Genomic DNA, 20,873 nt, shown 5'->3' with positions numbered 1-20,873 from the left:
AGTCCACCTTCAAGGTTCAAATTTAGTATGTTTTTGTGAGTCCATCAGTTGGGCCGTCACCAACGTATGTTGGGGCAGTGGAAAGAAAGACAAAACACCCACCGCTGGGAGAACAAACAGGGATGAGCTAATCCGTGTTGTGAAGAATTCCAGAAATTCCAACAGGGTGTTGCTCCCCGGGTGAGTTCTTGGGCGAGTGGGGATCGGACAGCTTTCGAGCTCAACAAACAGGCCCTTTGAGAAGCGAGCGAGTGGAAATTTGATGTCAAACACACCGTGGTGATCAGTGCCTCAGGTATGCGCGGAGAAGCGCAACTGACAGGGGGGACGTGAAGGGGACTGGGTGAAAGGTTCAAGGACATAGACATGTAGGAGTAAAGATGGCAGTCCATTCTTAGCTGTATTCAGAAAAACGCCAATACTCGGGGTCTTGTGATGGAGATGTCAGTCAGTATAATAGGCATAATGGGACGATGCCGAGCTGTATCAGTGTTGTGCAGTCTGAGTCATCATGGAAATATGAAATTAATGTTAGCTTTGAGGGTGATGGATCCATGTGGGGGAAGTATGAACTGGAGGCAGGGGTGTTCAAAAAGAGGGATCGCATTTAAATAAAGAAAGAGGTACAAAGTGACAAACAACCAAAAACAGCAGAATTTCCAAACAAAACCAAATAGTCCAGAAGTCCAGGAGTCCAGAAACAAAGCCCAAAACTGGAAATAGAACATACAAGAAACAGTAACAAACTAAAAAGTGGGCACCAAACTACTAAGAAAATGGCAGAACAAGAAACCTTAAAAAAGAAACCACAAACCTGGCATAGCTGTGGAAATGAAAATGCACAACATAACAAACAAGTGGGCACTATTCATTTACAGAAGACATGATGGATTTAGAATTCTTGTGCTGGCACGAACTTGAGAGCATGTGTGTTGTATTGGTGGTGACTGCTGGAATATTTGGTGGTTAACTTGTAATTTTGGATGCATCATCAATAGTGTCACCCTGCGTCACTGGGGGTTTAGGCCACAACACTAGAAGCTCTCACCAAGGGTGGCCAACCCTGGGAAGATCAGCCCCGAGCTTGCGTCAGTCCTAATCCTTCATGCGAGTGGCTTTGTTGAGAAGCATACTTCTAATGGAACTATGCATGGCAGGGGCATCCTTTTCCCTGAGTTAAGCATAAACTTGACTATCAACCACAAATGAAATGTCAGAATCTGATGTCGGAATGAAGGAAATGAGAATGACCCAACGACGTGTGTTGTTCAAAATATGTCATTTTAAAGGGTCAGGAATAATTACGGACAGGTGTGTGTTCATTGGATGCACCTATGCCCAGTTACAAATCTCAGGTGGTAGGAGGCGAACCAGACCCTAATGATACAAACATATATATCAAATGGTTATATTTATTCAAGGTTGTGATGTGGCTGCAGTTGGAGGAATGGAGTGCGAGGAATTGCACAGAGTGTATCAAGGAAGCAATGTTTTGGGTGCTCCGAGGAGAATGATGAGCAAGAAGAGTATGATTATGGATGTTAAAAGGGGACTTTATAAGAGTCTGATTGTGCCGTCTGTGTTGTATGGTGCATAGACTTGGAGCCTGAACGCAGATTTGAGAGGGAAATTAAATGTTCTTGAGATGAAGTGTTTGAAGAGTATGTTAGGAGTGACAAGATTGGATAGATTGAGAAATAAAATTGTGAGAGACACAACTGAAGTAGCAGTGGAACTGAGCAAGCGTGTGGATAAGAGAGTACTCGGTTGGTTTGGACACATGGAGAGGATGGATGAGGAGCGAATGTTGAAGATGATCTACAGAGCAGAAGTAAATGGAAGGAGACCAAGAGGAAGGCCGCCATTGACGTGGATGGATAGTGTTATGAGTGCTCTGCAGGAAAGAGGTCTAAATATAATGGAAGCTAGAGCTCTTGTAGGTGATAGGAATGAGTGAAGAGGTGTTATGAAAGGATAGAGGGATGTTTGAGCGTGTTTAAGGGATAGGCAGGGCACCCGTATGATGCGGCAGGGGTAAACCAGTGAAAGCTGTCGGCCCTGCTGTTGAGCAGAAGAGTGTGTTGTGTCACCCTCACCCGAGAAACATGGCTGCTTTCTTGTGTCCCCTTTCATCTTGAACGACAAAAGTATGACCAACTTGGGTGCCGAGGTGCTTAACTTGTTTGGGTGTTTGGGCATTTGGGTTGGCCATGGTCCAAAAATGTTTGTGCGTGTTTTTTACTACTTTTTCCCTTTTTTATTTTCTCTGTTTTTGCATGTGTTTGTCTTGCTGTCGGTCTCCCCTCTCGAGGGATATGACCAGGATAGATAGATAGATAGACAGACAGACAGACAGACAGACAGACAGACAGACAGACAGACAGACAGACAGACAGACAGACAGACAGACAGACAGACAGACAGATAGATGGATCGATTTATTCATTGATAAAGTTCTTTCTCATTTATCTTTACAATTCTTGAAAGTTCTTTTTCTAAATCAAATTACAGTAATCCCTTACTTTTTGCAGGGGTTGCATTTCTAAAAGGTCCTGTGTAATTCAAAACCCTTATATTAGGAGATATTTCATACATTTAAACCAAAGAACAAACCCAATTTACAGGCTCAAACATTGGTTTATCACATGGACTATACTGAATAAACATTTTTCCATTCAGTAAAATTATAGTTTCAAAAGTAATCTTTTGGTTGTATTGCATTTTTGATTCAAAGAAGGGTGAACATTATTTTAGCACACTATCTGTTTTCTGCCTTAAGATAACATTTTGTCGCCATCACGTAGACATTATTGAAAAACAAAAATGTAGCGTGAAAAAAATATTCCTAACAGCGAATAAAAGAATGGTGTACTCCATGAACTTATTTTTTTTTACAAATAATTTTTGTATTTTAAAATTATGATTATGATTCCTATATTGCACTGTTAATCGGTAATGTGAAATATGTTTGGTTGATCGACTTTGGCACGTGTACAGATAAAACTGACAATATAACCAATATTTGACAAGTTTTTTGTTTGGCAGGCCATTTTAAAAGTTAGTTAAAGATTAATTCTTAATGTTTCAAAATTACTAAACTTCAGATGATATTTTGTCACCATCATTTGGACGTTATTAGGAAACAAATATGTGTCTTAAAAATATTTTATCTTTTCTTGTTTAGCATGTTGCCTTTTGGTGATTTTGTGGACCAGAGTATTTTGATGACATGATGGCTTTGAGAGAAAATGGAAATTGAAAAGATTTGCACATATCACAACAATATTGACGCACAGGCAGACACTGGCAGAAAAGGGTCGTCGCCCTTGTTTAGCCAATGAGAATGCAGACCACAATGCATGATGAAAGTCCGCAAAGTAGCAAAACCGTGACAAGTAAACAGTGATACAGCGATGGAATACTGTATATCATAAATATCATTAATACAATCATGATGTATCTTATTACTCCGCAGATGCAGAGTAAGGCACAAGAGTCTCTTGTTTAAAGCAGAGGGCGATACTGACACCAAGGATTTTGGGGTATTAGGGACATGAAGGTATGGATTTGACATTATATAAGGACATACAGGAGGGTCAGAGACTTGCAATATACAACTAACCGCCAGATTCGATTTTTTTTTAATCACATGTTATAATTATAAAATAACAGCAAGCTAGCAGTCAAAAAAGACTCAAAAATCAAGATGTGTTTTCTTTTATCACAAAAAATGTCGTCATCAAATCTCACTGCTAACTAGCAATTATAAATGACTGCAAAATACAGATACGTGATCATTTGATCTTCAGTCATAAAATTTTACAGCTCGCATAAACTACCCTCATACATTTTTCTGTCAGCAAATCGTGAACATGGCATTTGAAGTATACGTTGTATAAACAATTTCATTCTTCTTGACAGTAAATTGAGATCAAAGAACCAGGAGAGACTCGACCTACAAACTTTAATTTAGCGTGAAAACTAACAATGACAATGTGGTACCCTTGGCCTGCCAAGTCAAGTCATGTTCATTTGTATATCCCTTAAGTCTCAATGGGCTGTACAGGATACAGACTACCATCACACCATCCCTTGATCTGAAACCTACATGAGGACAAGGAAAAACTCAAAAACTTCCGCATTGGGAATATGAAAAAAAACAAAAACAAAAAAAAACTTAAAATGGGACTGCAAATGAGGCAGTCCCCCTTCCAGGAAGACCAGGCTGCAATAGATGTTGCAAGGGTATTAACAGACCAATAATATATTCCCAAAATTACTTTCAACATCATTACTTAAATTTTTGGGGATGAAAAATTCAGACATGAACATACATCTTTTCCTTAATCCACACATTACACATAATGATGTAATCATATTTTATTTCTATTACTATATATTTTTTATTGAATTATAATCATCGTGTGTAACTGCGTATTACGGTTTTTTTGGGGCGGGGATAAATGAGGGGATTTTATTGTCTTGCAATGAATGTTTTTATGGAATAGAATAGAATAGAATAGAATATACCTTTACTATCATTATTACACAATGGGTTGAACTTATTGTGACAACGAAATTGGACGTGGCACCCCAAGTCACATTTTAAAGTGAGGATAAAAAAACACTATACAGCACTTTCACTGGCAATTTATTGCCTGAAAAGTGCTTCACACATATTTTTGATTTAATACGGTTCTGCCCTATGTCTATACCCAAAGGGTGAAAAAGATAAAAAAAACATCATTTTAGTTGGATTCTTTTCAGTTTTATTTCCTAGATGTGTTGTACACAATTACCAAACACACACACACACACACACACACACACACACACACACACACACACACACACACACACACACACACACACACACACACACACACACACACACACACACACACACACACACACACACACACACTTCTCTCTTTTTATTTTTCTAAATTTACACTGTTATCATTCGTAAAATTAGGTTGATTCCAAGATTCGTAAAATTAGATTAATTCCAAGATTCGTAAAATAAACCCATTATTCACCGGAAATATAATTTCATTCTGCAGTGTCGTCTAAGAATCATGGGAATCGCTCTCCAAATCAGAGCAAAGTCAAACTTTTTCTGGTACGTTATTTAAATGTCTTATATGCGTGACTGGTTCGAGGTAAACAACACATTCAGTATGAAATAATATCCAGGACCGAATGAAAAGGTTGAATAACGCTGAGCATATTGAATTTTTTGGGCGTTGTCTAACTAGGATAGCATTAGCGTTAGCCACAGTCCGTATAACCGCCGCATATCAGCCTGTGTTATGTCAATATGAGCAAAGCGTACCTGTTATCGCTTGAAACCAACTGCGCCGCCACTCACAAGAACTGACGAAATATTGTCAATTAGATAATTTGGTGACATCAATTATAATGTTCTGTCCCTTAGTTTAATTTTGAAAATTAATTCCTTGTTTACCTCACCCAATTTGGTACAAAAATAATCCCCATAAAATTAATTGTACGTTAACGAAAATGTATTTTCTTCAATAAGTTTACTTTCCAATATCCAATACGTCTTTTGGGTGTCTTTTCCACTTATTTTCAAACAGTTTTTGCTCGGTTATTTCATCTAATACTTATGTTTTTTATGTGTTAAACGATCATCCAGTTTAATATATTTTGTGTCAGATTAGCAAAATTGAACAATAAAATTCTTTGATGATCAGTTTTGGGAGTAACGCATGAGATAGGAACGCGTTTCTTGAGTGCAATTACTTTTTCTGTAATGAGTACTGTAACGCTTTATTAATACAATTTTGTAACTCAACTGCCGTGACAACATAATGCCTCGCTTCTCTACTTTTTAAAAGCCGATCAGGGATCACAATGTCATATGTTTTTTGACAGTAACATTTAACCCTCAATCCATCAGCAACTCGATGCTGAACACAAATCCAAGAAAGGGTGATCCTGTGCATATATCTACCTACAAGATACAACACAATACAGTTACGATGGCACCGTCTCATTATGTATGAGGTCACATAATTTCTCCCTTCTGATATTCTCCCTAACATATATACACACATCTAAGCTGTAATCGGGTGGGTGGGTGTCTGTATCCCTTAACTACTAGGACTGTAGGGGGACCATTTCCTGTGGTGTGTCTGGCTTGGGCAAGTACAGGGTGGTGGCGCCCATCCCTCTCCATGCCAACAAATGTTTCCACCTGGTCTAAAACCGGGGACCTTACTACAGCTATAAAATAAAAATCTTAATTCTTGTGGCTTATACAGGAACAAAAAAAATCAATGGGGCATACCTGAGCACAGAATTTACCGTAAAAGTGTGCTGAATTTGATCTTTTTATTTAAAAAAAATATATTTTTGGAATACAACATGTCGGGAAAAAGAAAACTTATTAGAGATATAAATGGAGAAGGTTGTCTTCGCTTGATGAAAAACAGAATGGATTTGAAGTGTCTCGGCTCTGTTAGTTTGCAAGCTGTTAAGATTGCACAAGCCAAACATTTTGAAGGGTTCACTACTTCCACAGGTTGATGTAAATATTTCCTTATATTTATTTTATTATGTGGCTATTTTTATGCAGTTTTAGGGGGTTGGCTTTAATGTGAGTATAGACAGAAATTTGTAAATACATGGTTGCTTTCAGAGTAATGTGCTACTTCTCATCTCATCTCATTAGCTGTACCGCTTATCCTCAGTAGGGTCGTGGGGCTGCTCGAGCCCATCCCAGCAATCATCGGGCAGTGGGCAGGGGACACCCTGAACTGGTTGCCAGCCAATCGCAGGGCACACAGGGACAGACAACTCGCTCGCTCATTCACACCTAGGGACAATTTGGACCGGCCAATCCACCTGAAATGCATGTCTTTGGAATGTGGGAGTAAACCGGAGTGCCCGGAGGAAACCCACGCAAGCACGGGGAGAACATACAAACTCCGCACAGTAAGTCCGGTAGCTGGATTTGAACCCACACAGGAGGTTCCCAAGACCTTAGAACTGTGCCGCACACTAACCGCTAACCACTGCGCTGCCGTGCTACTTTTATCTGTCAGTAATCTGGCGGGTAACGCACTTACTTTTTAAATGAAGTAACTATTAACAGTGTCTGAAACTCATGACAAAAAGTTACCGGACACCAGGGCAGACGACTCTGATAAATTGCCTACCCAACTATGAAGTTGCCTGCCCCATTTTTCCCAACATGAAACACAATAAGACCACTTATCGCAAAGAAAAAAAAACATTGTTGCAAAGTATTAAGGATTGATAATCAGAATATATAACCGAACAACACTTTAGAATTAAGTTTTTTATACATCTACTTGTAACGTTCATTGCATGTATATGACATCACTTTTTTCCATCTGACATCAGTATGTAGCTGTATTTACTCATCTTCATTCATGCAATGTTTGCGTTGCGTCGTCTGCTACAAGCCACGTGAACTCCTCTTTCCACGATGCTTTTAATGTACGGTTACGTTTTGTAGCGTCATAAATTTTATTAGCTTCTTTTGAATATTTCTTCTGGGGCTGAGGTTTTGGCTTGATTCCTAACTACTTAAGCATTTTTCTTGTGTTCTCTGTGCGTCTACTTTGGAAAATGATATGCAAATGCACGACCTTAGAACGTTCGGAGAGTCTAGAAGCACGAAGTTATTCGATGCAGGCTTCTGATTGGTTGCCGATTATGCAAATTGCCAAACAAACTGAAATTTCCAAACTGAACAAATATTTCAAAATCGGAATAAAACGTTTTATTTGAAAAAGTTGTCGGCCACCTGGACGGAGACGTTTTGTAATTTGTACGCCCGACGTAAGAGATGCATGCCCTGGGCGTCTGGGTAGACGTTATTTCAGACACTGCTATTAATTGTTACTAAGATTAATGATTTTAGTAATGCACTGAACTTTGTTGGTTTTACTGTAAATTAAATGGTGTACATTTTCAATGGTGAGCCAAATGGGGGCATCAGCCATCGTACATATTGTTAGCATTAATGCCCAGTTAGACGTAAAACCTGCTTGTTTGAACAATAACCCAACTCTAAAATGCACCACTTATGCATTTAAGCGTAAGTTTATCAAGGGTAAAGGGCTTTCGAAGAAAAATAACCCACTGCGCTCTGATAGGTCGTGTTGACAAAAATACGGAGAAGATCCTTTACACAGAGGCCCCTTTGTTTCTTTATGAGTCATCATGCAGCAAGAAGCACATCTGTAAACTGTCCAAATCAGTCCATTAGGTCCCTGAGATGGTAAAGCAGGTCAGTGTTAGCTGTGTATCCGGGACGAAAACGGCAAGCTTGAATCATCAATGAACAAAAGAGTAGGATGAGTGTGTTATGTGACATTGTGTGATGAGTTGTTCAAGTTGGGATAATCGTACAGAGAGCCAGAAAGAAGGAGTTTCAAGTTTTAGGGAGGAATGATGGCGCAGAGCAGCACAGGACGATGAGCTCATGCCTTTCCAAGCTGGCAAACGAGGCCTTTTCCGTGGAACTTCCATCTTCACGCCATCCATCAGTTGTCTCTCTTTCCTGCATTTCAACACTCACCGTTTGAGGATTACCCCATTTGGGTCTTGCCACAAAGTGGGGGTTTTACTATTGGGGTTTACTGGTATTGTGTGTCTTTTAGACTGTCTCATACCAGCACCAAGTTGTCATGATAGAACATTTGAACAATAACTAGAATAGAATAGATTTTTTTTGTCATTGAAACATTAAATGCCCAATTGAATTCAAAGGTACTATCATTGAGTGTGCAATATGATTTACAAGAATATAAAATACCACAGTGCATCCTAACAGTAGTGATAGAAAATAAAATAATTAATCAAGGGTAATGAAAAATAGATCAGACTTCAAATAGAAATAATGATAAAATAAAGGACATAATCATAACTTGATTGCATGATCCTCTTCTTTTGTAAATCATTTTATTTTGCAGCATTGCTTGAAAACCTCTTAAATCAGTTTGTTCTTGGATTAATGGTCCTATATCATCTACAGGGCAACAGTTCAAACATGGACTTCCCATGGAGGAAAGTGTCCTTCAAAATAATCTGAGCTCTCTTAACACAGCAAGACAACTATATTAGGTGTCAGTGACATTACCTATATCAGCTTTAGTGATGAGTAAAACCATTTAACAATTGCCACAACGTATCAGTGTACTTCACAGCCAATGCATCAGAATGCGGTTACTTAAATGCCACCAGATGGTGTCCAAGCATTACTTTGATCAGTTATTGGATTTTAGTCTGAGCACAAAAACAACAAAAAGGTAAGCGTAGCAATTTTTCCACACTTGACAAAGGTTTTAAATTTATGGAATGGAAATGACGTTTTAATAGAATTTTTTAATGAAACATAGATACATTTATGAGATTGTAAAAAAAAGTATCAGAAACAAAGTGCTATTTTTCTAAAACAATGTATAAAAATAGGGTTATGTAATACATTATAATTCAGACTTACGTCCATATGTATTTCAGTTATTGTTCATGCTTCCAAAATTAGTTTGAGATTAAATTTGACTTTTTTATACACAACTTTAAAACCCTTTTTTCTCTCAAATCACGTGTTTAACAAATGCACCACTTAGTGGCAAAAAATACTGTCGACATGTAAGGAAAAAAACAAATACAAAACAAAGCATCCCTTAAGAACTCTTTTAAACTGCCTCATGCAGTGTTTCCTTCAACGGTTTATAAGGTCAGAGGTCCATTGGGCTAGTAATGATTAATAACATTCAGACAAGTTTTAATCTCTCTTTCAAGGGACGACTATACCAATTTTTCACCCCAAAATTGAGATACAAGCCATCCAACCAAAAGAGGATTAGGGTTCAGCGTCTGCCATTCATAATGAGAAATAACTATTCTCCTATTTCTATATTATGCATCTCCTGCAAAGAATCACTTGGGTTAATCCTTTTCACTGGTTTCTTTAGCAAATACAAGCACATTTTTACAAAATTTCAAATGAACGCACCACACAGGATAAAAACCCCAATGTAACTACGGTATTAAATGTGGACTGCGTTTTAACTTGCCTCAGCTTTCAATAAAAACAGATAATCTACCGTCACCTTTTCCTGCTTATTATTTAGGCAAGTCAAATCACATCTATTTGTATAGCTAATAATCATGAAAAGTCTCAGAGGACTGCACAGGCCACAATTGCAAGATATCCTGATCTGAAACCTGTAAGCAAGGAAAAACTCAAAAACCCAAGCATGAGGAAAATAAGACGTTTTGAGAAGGGGCCCCACAAAAGGATGAAGCTTGAGCAACAATACGCAAAACATAGTCAACATCAACTATAAACATGGGTAATACAGTGTCTGAAATAACGTCTGCACGGACACCCTGGGCGTGCATATTTTACGTCGGGCGTACAACCTTCACAACGTCTCTGCCCGGGTAGCCGACAACTTTTTCAAGGAAAAAAAAAAAATCTTCCGTTTTTATTTTTTAAATTTTTTTCAAATCAAACATTTTCTTTATTCCGATTTCGAAATCTTTGTTTGGTTTGGAAATTTTGGAATTTCGGTTGGTTTGGCAATTTGCATACTTGGCAGCCAATCATAAGCCTGCATCGAATAACTTCGTGCTTCCGGACTCTCCCGAACATTCTAAGGTCGTGCATTTGCATATCATTTTCCAAAGAAGACGCACAGAGAACTCAAGAAAAATGCTTAAGTGGTTATTATATATACAGGGAGTGCAGAATTATTAGGCAAGTTGTATTTTTGAGGATTAATTTTATTATTGAACAACAACCATGTTCTTAATGAACCAGAAAGTCTCATTAATATCAAAGCTGAATATTTTGGAAGTTGGAGTGGGGCTTTTTTAGTTTTAGCTATTTTAGGTGGATATCTGTGTGTGCAGGTGACTATTACTGTGCATAATTATTAGGCAACTTAACAAAAAACAAATGTATACCCATTTCAATTATTTATTTTCATCAGGGAAACCAATATAACAGCTCAACATTCACAAATATATATTTCTGACATTCAAAAACAAAACAAAAACAAATCAGTGACCAATATAGCCACCTTTCTTTGCAAGGACACTCAAAAGCCTGCCATCCATGGATTCTGTCAGTGCTTTGATCTGTTCACGATCAACATTGCGTGCAGCAGCAACCACAGCCTCCCAGACACTGTTCAGAGAGGTGTACTGTTTTCCCTCCTTGTAAATCTCACATTGGATGAGGGACCACAGGTTCTCTATGGGGTTCAGATCAGGTGAACAAGGAGGCCATGTCATTAGTTTTTCTTCTTTTAGAACCTTTCTTGCCAGCCACGCTGTGGAGTACTTGGATGCGTGTGATGGAGCGTTGTCCTGCATGAAAATCATGTTTTTCTTGAAGGATGCGGACTTCTTCCTGTACCACTGCTTGAAGAAGGTGTCTTCCAGAAACTGGCAGTAGGACTGGGAGTTGAGCTTGAGTCCATCCTCAACCCGAAAAGGCCCCACAAGCTCATCTTTGATGATACCAGCCCATACCAGTACCCCACCTCCCCCTTGCTGGCGTCTGAGGCGGACTGGAGCTCTCTGCCCTTTACCGATCCAGTCACGGGCCCATCCATCTGGCCCATCAAGACTCACTCTCATTTCATCAGTCCATAAAACCTTAGAAAAATCCGTCTTGAGATTTTTCTTGGCCCAGTCTTGACGTTTCAGCTTGTGTGTCTTGTTCAGTGGTGGTCGTTTTTCAGCCTTTCTTACCTTGGCCATGTCTCTGAGTATTGCACACCTTGTGCTTTTGGGCACTCCAGTGATGTTGCAGCTCTGAAATATGGCAAAACTGGTGGCAAGTGGCATCTTGGCAGCTGTACGCTTGACTTTTCTCAGTTCACGGGCAGTTATTTTGCGCCTTGGTTTTTCTACACGCTTCTTGCGACCCTGTTGACTATTTTGAATGTAACGCTTGATTGTTCGATGATCACGCTTCAGAAGCTTGGCAATTTTAAGAGTGCTGCATCCCTCTGCAAGATATCTCACTATTTTTGACTTTTCAGAGCCTGTCAAGTCCCTCTTCTGACCCATTTTGCCAAAGGAAAGGAAGTTGCCTAATAATTATGCACACCTGATATAGGGTGTTGATGTCATTAGACCACACCCCTTCTCATTACAGAGATGCACATCACCTGATATGCTTAATTGGTAGTAGGCTTTCGAGCCTATACAGCTTGGAGTAAGACAACATGCATAAAGAGGATGATGTGGTCAAAATACTCATTTGCCTAATAATTCTGCACTCCCTGTATACCACAGCCATATCCCTCTAGTGAGAGGTGGCTAGAGTCATTTCTGACTCTTTGGGAGATTGATTCAGAGGAGGATTCCCAGCCCCCTCGCTCAACCCAATTGAGGTGTCGGGAGTCATTAGGTGACCAAACCCCCCAATTCCAACCCCTAATGCTGAACGCCAAGCAGGGAGGCAAGGGGTACCAATGTTTAAGTCTTAGGTATGACTCAGCCGAGGCTCGAACCACAACCTCCCAGTCTCGGGGCGGGCGCCATACCCCCAAGGCCACCTAGCCCCAAAAGAAATATTCAAAAGAAGCTAACAAAATTTATGACACTACAAAACGTAAACGTACATTAAAAGCATAGTTGAAAGAGGAGTTCACGTGGCTTGTAGCAGACGACGCAATGCAGATGGAAAACAGCGGTGTCATATACATGCAATGAATGTTATAAGTAGATTTATAATAAACTTCATTTTAAAGTGTTGTTCTGTTATATACTGTATTCTGATTATCAATCCTTAATTCTTTGCAACAATGTTTTTTTTTTTTTTGCGATTAGTCGTCTTATCGTGTTTCAAGTTGTGAAAAATGGGGCAGGCAACTTTTCAAAGTTGTCTGCCCTGGTGTCCGGTATCTTTTTGTAATGGGTTTCAGAAACTGAGATATACATGTATATGAGATGTGCACACCCCGGAGCTTGAAGGAGTGTACACTCTCCACACAGTCTCCATTTATGATGAGTGGGGCTGTGTGTTGGTGTGTCTTCCTAAAGTCAAGTTTGACTTCCTTGAATTCTGTGGTGTTGAGTATAGTTTATTTTTCAAACACCATATCGTAAGCTTTTTCTAAAACTTTTTGTCATGAGTTTCAGACACATAACTAACATTGTTCAATAACTTTAAGAAAGCGACGACGCAGCTTCCCATCTCAGTCAGCTGGTCAATGCAGATGATAACCTTAGGTCAGGGTCCTGGTTCTGGATTACTGACTCTTCAGGTCTGTCCTGTGAGGTCGGCACCAATCATAAGCAATAGCTTATATAGCTATATAGACACTCACTGAGAATACTTTCGAACCTGTGGATTTCTTCTTGGCTTTTATAGTCACAAGTAGACCAGCCTTTTCCAAGCGGAGACTCCGAGCAGGAACGTAGGGATGACTAAATCAGAAAGATAAGCGGGGCCATGCAAGACCATGTGAACGTTTGTGAGTTGCAGAACCTTTACATCACATTTTAAACGGACAAATTTGGGCGAAGAGATCAAACTTTCTTTTGTCAGTCAAAAGTCTTCTGCGGTTTTAGCAGTTGTTGCTCTCTTCCTTTAATGCTAGGACCCCAGGCATAAAAGAGGCACATGAGGATCCAAATGGAGCGCAGCAGCCGGCCCTTTTGTCCGCCGTGTCGACCTTTGACCCTTGGTGACCCTTCCTGACCCCGGCACACGCCAGATCCTTTCCCGGCACTCCGCCTATCACCCCTGCTTGTGTATGCTGTCATTTTGGAGCTATGTGAGTAAATGGTGAAAAGAAAACCTTTGTCGCATTCCCCCACCATATACCGTACTTTCCACACTAAGGGTGCACGCCTCAAAAAGTGTTTTGTGATATTGGTTTCATATGTAAGGCATATTAAATTAAAACTACAGTATAAGGGCTAGGGTTGCACAAAAATAATAAGTACCCCATCTGTCCATTGATTGATAACAATTGTATAACATTGGATGAAACAGGACTCAAACTTGTTTGGTGGCAGAGAGCGTTCCAAATCCTATCTACTAGATCTTTAGGGTGTCAAACGATACCCAAAAAGGCATTAGGTTTTATCTCATTGTCATACTATTTTTAGTTAAGGTACTACGTTGTTGATGTTATTATTGGGCCGCGACAAAATCGTCAGACATCTGTGGTACAGAAAAGGTTGGAGACCATTGAAATTCAGTATTGTATCCCTAACTCGCAAAGTTTCTATCAAATGCACGAGATTCTGAAATGATACTGGACAAAGGCATTGTAGGCAATAATTTGGTCGTTTGAACTGAATAAGGAGAAAGGCATTGTGGGAAGTAATTCGAACATCAAAATATATAAATAAGCACATGGCCGCTCGTATTAAAACGTTTTACCTTACAATGAATGCTTAGTTCGAGATGAATCTGTATCCCAAGTGGTATAGCGGCTAGGATACGACGCTTTCACCGCCCTGATCGGGCTTCAATATCTGCTTCATCCATTGTTATGGGATTTTGAACAACCCTTTCTGTGGCAGCCTGATGGTTATGAGTCGGTGCCACCATTGTTATGCAATTTTGGTAATCAATAACATTTTCTCAAATTATAGCACACATTCGAATTTCTGGCCAATTTGGGGTTTTGGTTGTGCCTTTTAGTCCGTAAAATATGGCACATACGCACGCCCCACAAACACAACATGCAAGGCAAACTTTGACCTCTGCCATTTTAGCTTTTGATGTCAGGACACGTGCTGGCCGGCCAGCTGTGGAGGTCCCACAGTCTTCTGTGTGTGTTGGTGTGTGCATGACACTGACATGAGAATAGAACAGGCGCCACTTCACCTCTCTAAAAAAACAAAAGCAAAAGCATTAGTGGTGTAACAAGTGGGAGCCAAGTCAGCACATATATTTGTTGCCCAGAGACAATATAGTCAAGGGGTGAATCAAAATGGGTCTTTGAAAATAATTCCCAACAGATTTTCTTTCTGTGTAGTGTTCCTCCCCACAGTTTTGAAAATATTTAGCACGAAATTTCACACGACAGGATACTTGATAAATGTAATCTCAAAATTGACCCATATTTCTTCTAGAGCTGTGACGCCATTGAAGGAACTCAACTCTTTTAAAATAGCAAATCCAATTACACAACATGTGAGGCAGTTTAGAAATAGACAGCGTTTGTAGTGAACAGCGCTTGGAGAAAGTAGAACTTTGCCTACCCTGTCGCTATTTTGTATGAATGGCGTGCTTCGTACTCTAAAAGCTGCCTAGAATAAGTTTACCTGCTGCCATTACAGCATGAGTTCCTTGTTTGCCTTCGCCTCCCTTTAGGTTGTGATGGTGTTTCGTTGTAATTTTTTGCTGCGTGAGTCGCTGTTGTGATAATTTGGCGTTAGCGTCGGTTTAGCTATGTTCTTCGGTCTATTCATGGATGGCTATCTGCGTTGCTGCTTTTCGTTGTTAAGTACCGGTTAGCCTGGCTGCTCACTGCGTGTTTTTGGGTCGGCCAGCATCGTGTTTTCTGTTTTTCGTTGATAAGTCTTGGTTAGCCCTCCGCTGGCAGCTTCCTGTGTGTGTTTTTTTTTGACAGCTGGTCGCCTTTTGTTCTATCATCACTGCATCCACCTGCGTTACAACATCTAAGCCTTCTCCACAGAATCTACCAAAACTTCGCTTAAAACACTCGTAACCTCTTTGACCAAATATCACATAAAACAATATAGGGACTGGCTTGCTTGGGAGCTGGTGTTCTCCGATGACGTCAAAGCTCAGGATGAAAAATACAAGACATGCTGTCTTCAAAATACATTATGTCGCAAAATAATTGGAATATACAGATTTTATGCAAAAACGTGTACTGTTTCCTCGCATTTTGCATGTTTAAATCCCGAATGTGTACTATTTGACCACTAGATGAAATTGTATTGCTTAATGCAAACGAAAAACAGTGCCAAGACCACAGCATAGCACCAAGATGCCAGACAAACATTACGGCGACTTCTTGTTACGAATTCCACTATGTAAAAGAAATACAAATTTTTTGACCTAGGATTTTTTTTTTATTAAAAAACAAACAAAATTGGTACAATAGTTTTGTATTTTGGCCTACTATTCAAACCCGTTTTTTCTAAATGTTTTTGTATCACTAGTAGGCATTAAATATTACATACTGCCCTTGTAACAATTCGGAATTACCTTAAAAAGAACACGAACTTTTTCAAGTATTTATGGATCATTTGTTTAGCCTTCACTGGCTTCGAGCTTGTTTATTGGCTGCTAAAAGATAGTAATGCGGCACAATACAGAAGCTGTGTTTTTCAGCAGGAGGGTGGAAGTTGTGTGTGCGTGCTGACCCTCCCGCTGGGTGTTAAGCAGGGAGCATCGGGGGCATTGTGGAGGAGGGGGTGGCCTGACCGCCATCCCTTTCCTGTAGCCCGATAAGCTCCCCACTTGCTTTGCCTGTTAATTGCTGATGTGCGTGCATGGTGGATAGCCAGATAGAGACGCACACAAAAGTCAACTTCCGCAGAATATAATCTTTGTGCTGTCTGAACCGCTCTTGTTTGACTTTAGATTGGCGTTATGTTCTCCAAGGGCAACAATCGGAGTACAGCGTTTTCTTTTTTCCCACTTGGCAATCGCCCTTAGCAAACATCTAAGACCACTGTAGGATTTTTAAAGGATTGCGTGAATCTAATTCAGCAGCCTAGTAGGTCCAGTTTCCGGAGCTGAAATTCCTCCCCTACCTAATTTTGATTCAGTGATTTGGTTTTAATCCAACGCACGTTTTCAGCATGAGGTAGTCATGATGTTTGTGTGCCACCACCTTTTCCCCATGCCTCGATTATTATTGTCATCTTAGGGTCTGTGTTTGTTCCCTTTAGTGGCCCTAAGACATTCCCATAGCAAGCATCCTCAGCGGACCTTCTGCCTCTGTTGCACACATTTGCCATTATTTAAAGTATCCATGACATTGGTCCCACGTGGATTACCAGGCACAGGTTTATTTCACCTTTTGTGGTTGATTTCCAGTCAAAGCGTCTTGATTTCCTCCCGGGAAGAGCTGCCATTGCAGACCAGAGGGTCGACCCTGTGAGCGAGCGCTTTGTAATTATACGGCAAGTCCTTGATAAGCCTTGGGACCGACCCATTAATGCCACAGCATTGATGGACTGTCGGTAATTCCCATTTCAAGGAGCCGGCAGGGCTAACCGAGGTCACGGCAGAACACCTTTGGCCAAGGGACTGACTGCTGTGCTTGCGTTTTCTAAACAAATGTTGGTAGAGGCAACCCCCTTCCGCACTGACATTGGAGACCACTCTGAGGCCCCGGGTTGGGAGATCAGAGAGGTCAGAGAAAGAGACGCATGCAAGCTGTCGCCAAAGATCAAATCGGGCTTTACTGTCAAGATTTTGTTTTTCGAAGGTCACCACTTGACTACTCTACATTTTAAAGTCCGTTCGTCGTCTCTTTTAATGTGTTATTTCTTTATCTTAATTCAAATTCGTACTTAACTGGTGATACAAATTTTCTGGTGTAACCATTACCAATGTACAACAAAGAAAAGGGAAGCCAAATCTTCAAAATTTGAGTATAGGTGTGCGAGTTGGATTCCACAGGTGTCAGTATTTGACTGGTAAAGTAAAAGTGCTAGTAGAATTTTTCATGATCTAACTATAATTTCAAGCTTTATAAAATGTAGGTGGCGTTAAATCTGCATATTGGATCAGAATCAAATCCACGAATTTTCACATCTGAGTGTTCTGAAAATCAGCACGTGGCAGACATTGATTGATCATACAAATATTTGTATACAAACATTCACATTTTCTCAATGTAGAATCCCCATTCAATTCAGAACAATCATTCACAAGCTTTATAAACGTGATCAGATTCAGATCTCAGATTCAGATTCAGATTCAGATCTACTTTGTCATTCTAGTACACGTGTATACAGAACGAAATGTCGATACATCTGACCCGCACAGTTTCCTTGAATGTACAGATATAAGTAAAAGTTGTATTGTATTATGGCTACGTATAGTATTTTACCATAGTGCCGATAGTGCAAGAGGAGTAGCTAACCAGATGTGCAAAATGGGCAGTCAGGTTAACAAGTCAGGTAAACAGTAACATTAACATTGTAACAGTAACGCTGTAAGTACAATAGTGCAGAGAGCAAATGTGCAAGGAGTGGCAAGCTATAAAGAACTGCCAGTAGTGCAAAAAGTCAGATTAGCAGCCGTTTAGATTTAGGTTAATCTATATGTTAGATTGACCATTTAACAGTCTAATGGCCAGGGGGACTAGACTACTGCGGAACCTGGTGGTCCTGCACCGCACACTGCAGTACCTCTTCCCAGAGGCTAGCTGAATGAACAGTCCATGATGGGGGTGTGAGGGGTCCCCGATAATGTTCTTAGCATGGGATAGGCAGCGCTTCTGGCCAATGTCCTGAATGGAGGGAATTGTAGTCCCGATTATTTTCTCTGCTGTCCTCGTTACCCTCCTCACACTACCCCAATCGGTAGCGCTGCAGCCTCCACACCACACAGAGATACAGCTGGTCAGGATACTCTCTATGGTGCCCCTGTAGAATGCGATGAGGGAAGGTCGGGGCAGGTGGGCTCTCCTCATCCTCCGCAGGAAGTACAGGCGCTGCTGTGCCCTCTTAACCAGTGATGCAGTGTTCACGGACCAGGTGAGTTTGTTTGTAATGTGCACCCCTAGGAACTTGATACTGCTGACAACCTCCACAGCCTTGTTGTTGATGCAAAGTGGGGCATGGTTGGGCTGGTTTTTCCTAAAGTCGACAATGATCTATTTAGTTTTGTCAACATTCAGGACCAGGCTGTTGTCCCAGCACCAGCCCACCAACTGCTCCACCTCCTCTCTGTAGGCCAGGTCGTTGTCGTCCCTGATGAGGCCCACCACTGTTGTGTCGTCAGCATACTTCACGATGTGGTTTGTGGCGGACCTAGGGACGCAGTCGTGTGTCATCAAGGTGAACAGCATCAGTTGGCATACTTCGAAAGTTATCAAGATGCTTCAAGGGAACTGCGGAGGGCCATCAGGCGGGAAAGGGTGGCTGAGGAAAATAAAGTTTTAGAGGCTAATAATACTCGTAAATTCTTTTCATACATCAACCGTAAACTAATTTCTAGGGCATCTATTCCCAACCTGAAGGCATCTGACGGTACCGTTGATACAGATAATGCTGACAATGTCCGTATATTAAATGATCAGTATGCCAGTGTTTTAGGTCGTGATAATGGGGTTTCACCCGACTTTACCAGCAGAACTTCAGCTGTTCTAAATTCTGTGGAACTTTCAAAGGAGTTAATTCATAGATACTTGATAAAACTTCCCAGCAAATTTTCAGCCGGCCCTGACAAAATTCCAAATTTCTTGCTTAAAAAGCTATCTGACTTTTTATGTGAACCATTATTTTACCTGTTCTCTAGATCTTTTGAGGATTCACAGCTGCCTGAGGACTGGCTTAGTGCTACTGTCATACCGATTTTTAAAGGGGGGAGCACAACAAGTGCAGCCAACTATAGACCAGTTAGCTTGACTAGCTGCGTTTGTAAAGTGTTTGAGAAAATTATCTCAGATGCCATATGGAAATTTATACAGGAGCACAATCTTTTTACGTTTAAACAACATGGGTTTAGGTCCGGACATTCTACCATGACTAACTTAATAGCTCATTTGAATAATATTACCAGTATGTTTTTTGTTCACAATATGGCTGGTCATGTTGTTTACTTAGACTTTTGCAAGGCTTTTGATAAAGTGTCTCATAACAAGCTTTTACAAAAACTGAAATGCTATGGTATTAGGGGAAAACTGCTTGAATGGATAACAGCATATTTGTCAAATCGTAAACAATGCGTAAAAATTGATGATGTTCTTTCAGCGTGGTCGGAAGTTTGTAGTGGGGTACTGCAGGGCTCAGTACTAGGACCATTATTATTTCTGTTTTTTGTGAACGATCTACCTGAGGCCATTCAAAGTAGTGACATCTCAATTTTTGCCGATAATGCTAAACTGTCGGCTTTCTTACCAAAAACCCAGGTGACAGGAACAATTGATTCTCTCCAAAATGACATTAAATCAGTTTTTCTTTGGTCCGAAAAGTGGCAACTGCAATTGTCATCTCAATAATGCTTAGCACAGTCGTTTTTACATGGTTCTGTTCCGCTGTATAACATTAATGATCATGATTTGCATGTTGTTACTGAACATAAGGATCTGGGTGTCACTCTTACTTCAAACTTAAAGTTTATCACGCATATCGCCAAAATTACCAACAAAGCCAATAACATAGCATCAAACATTTACAGAAACCTTTACAACAAGAACCCAGCATTCTTAGTTCGAATGTTTTGCGTTTATGTTAGAATATACCAGCGTTGTGTGGAACCCTTACTTACGCAAGGACATTAACCTACTGGAAGGAGTTCAACGACGGTATACGAAGCGGATACCTGGGATGCACAGCTTGTCATATCCGGAAAGACTACAAAGACTGAACTTGGACTTTTTGGAGCTCCGTAGAATTCGATTTGATTTAATTTTTGTGTTCAAAGTACTGCATGGAATGATCGATGTGCCTTTTGATAAATTTTTTTGAGTTCTGTCGTGTTGATGGTTTACGTGGTCACATATATAAGTTACGGGTGCCTAGACCTACCAGCAACTTACATGGAAACTTTATTTCTTTAGGGATCCCAAAAATTTGGAATTTTTTGCCTGACCGGGTTATTAGTGCAAATACGGTGCAAACCTTTAAGCAAAGGTTGGCAGAAACAGATCTGTCAAATTTCCTTAGGGGACGGGGCGTAAGGT

At 40.3% G+C, this 20,873-nt stretch overlaps 1 long non-coding RNA gene across 1 annotated transcript in view; it reads left to right on the top strand.

The window, feature by feature from the left end:
• Positions 1-5,085: 5,085 nt before the first annotated feature.
• Positions 5,086-20,873, top strand: part of LOC148357065 (uncharacterized) — a 56,267-nt gene continuing 40,479 nt past the window's right edge. The window contains exons 1-2 of the long non-coding RNA XR_015852111.1: positions 5,086-5,122; positions 13,623-13,799. This is a non-coding gene — a long non-coding RNA (uncharacterized LOC148357065). The remainder of the gene's footprint in view (positions 5,123-13,622; positions 13,800-20,873) is intronic.

Source organism: Urocampus carinirostris, chromosome 11, assembly GCF_059441175.1.
Source record: "Urocampus carinirostris isolate Australia breed hairy pipefish chromosome 11, RoL_Ucar_1.0, whole genome shotgun sequence".
Classification (NCBI taxonomy): Eukaryota; Metazoa; Chordata; class Actinopteri; order Syngnathiformes; family Syngnathidae; genus Urocampus; species Urocampus carinirostris.
This window is presented reverse-complemented; position numbering and strand designations above follow the sequence as displayed.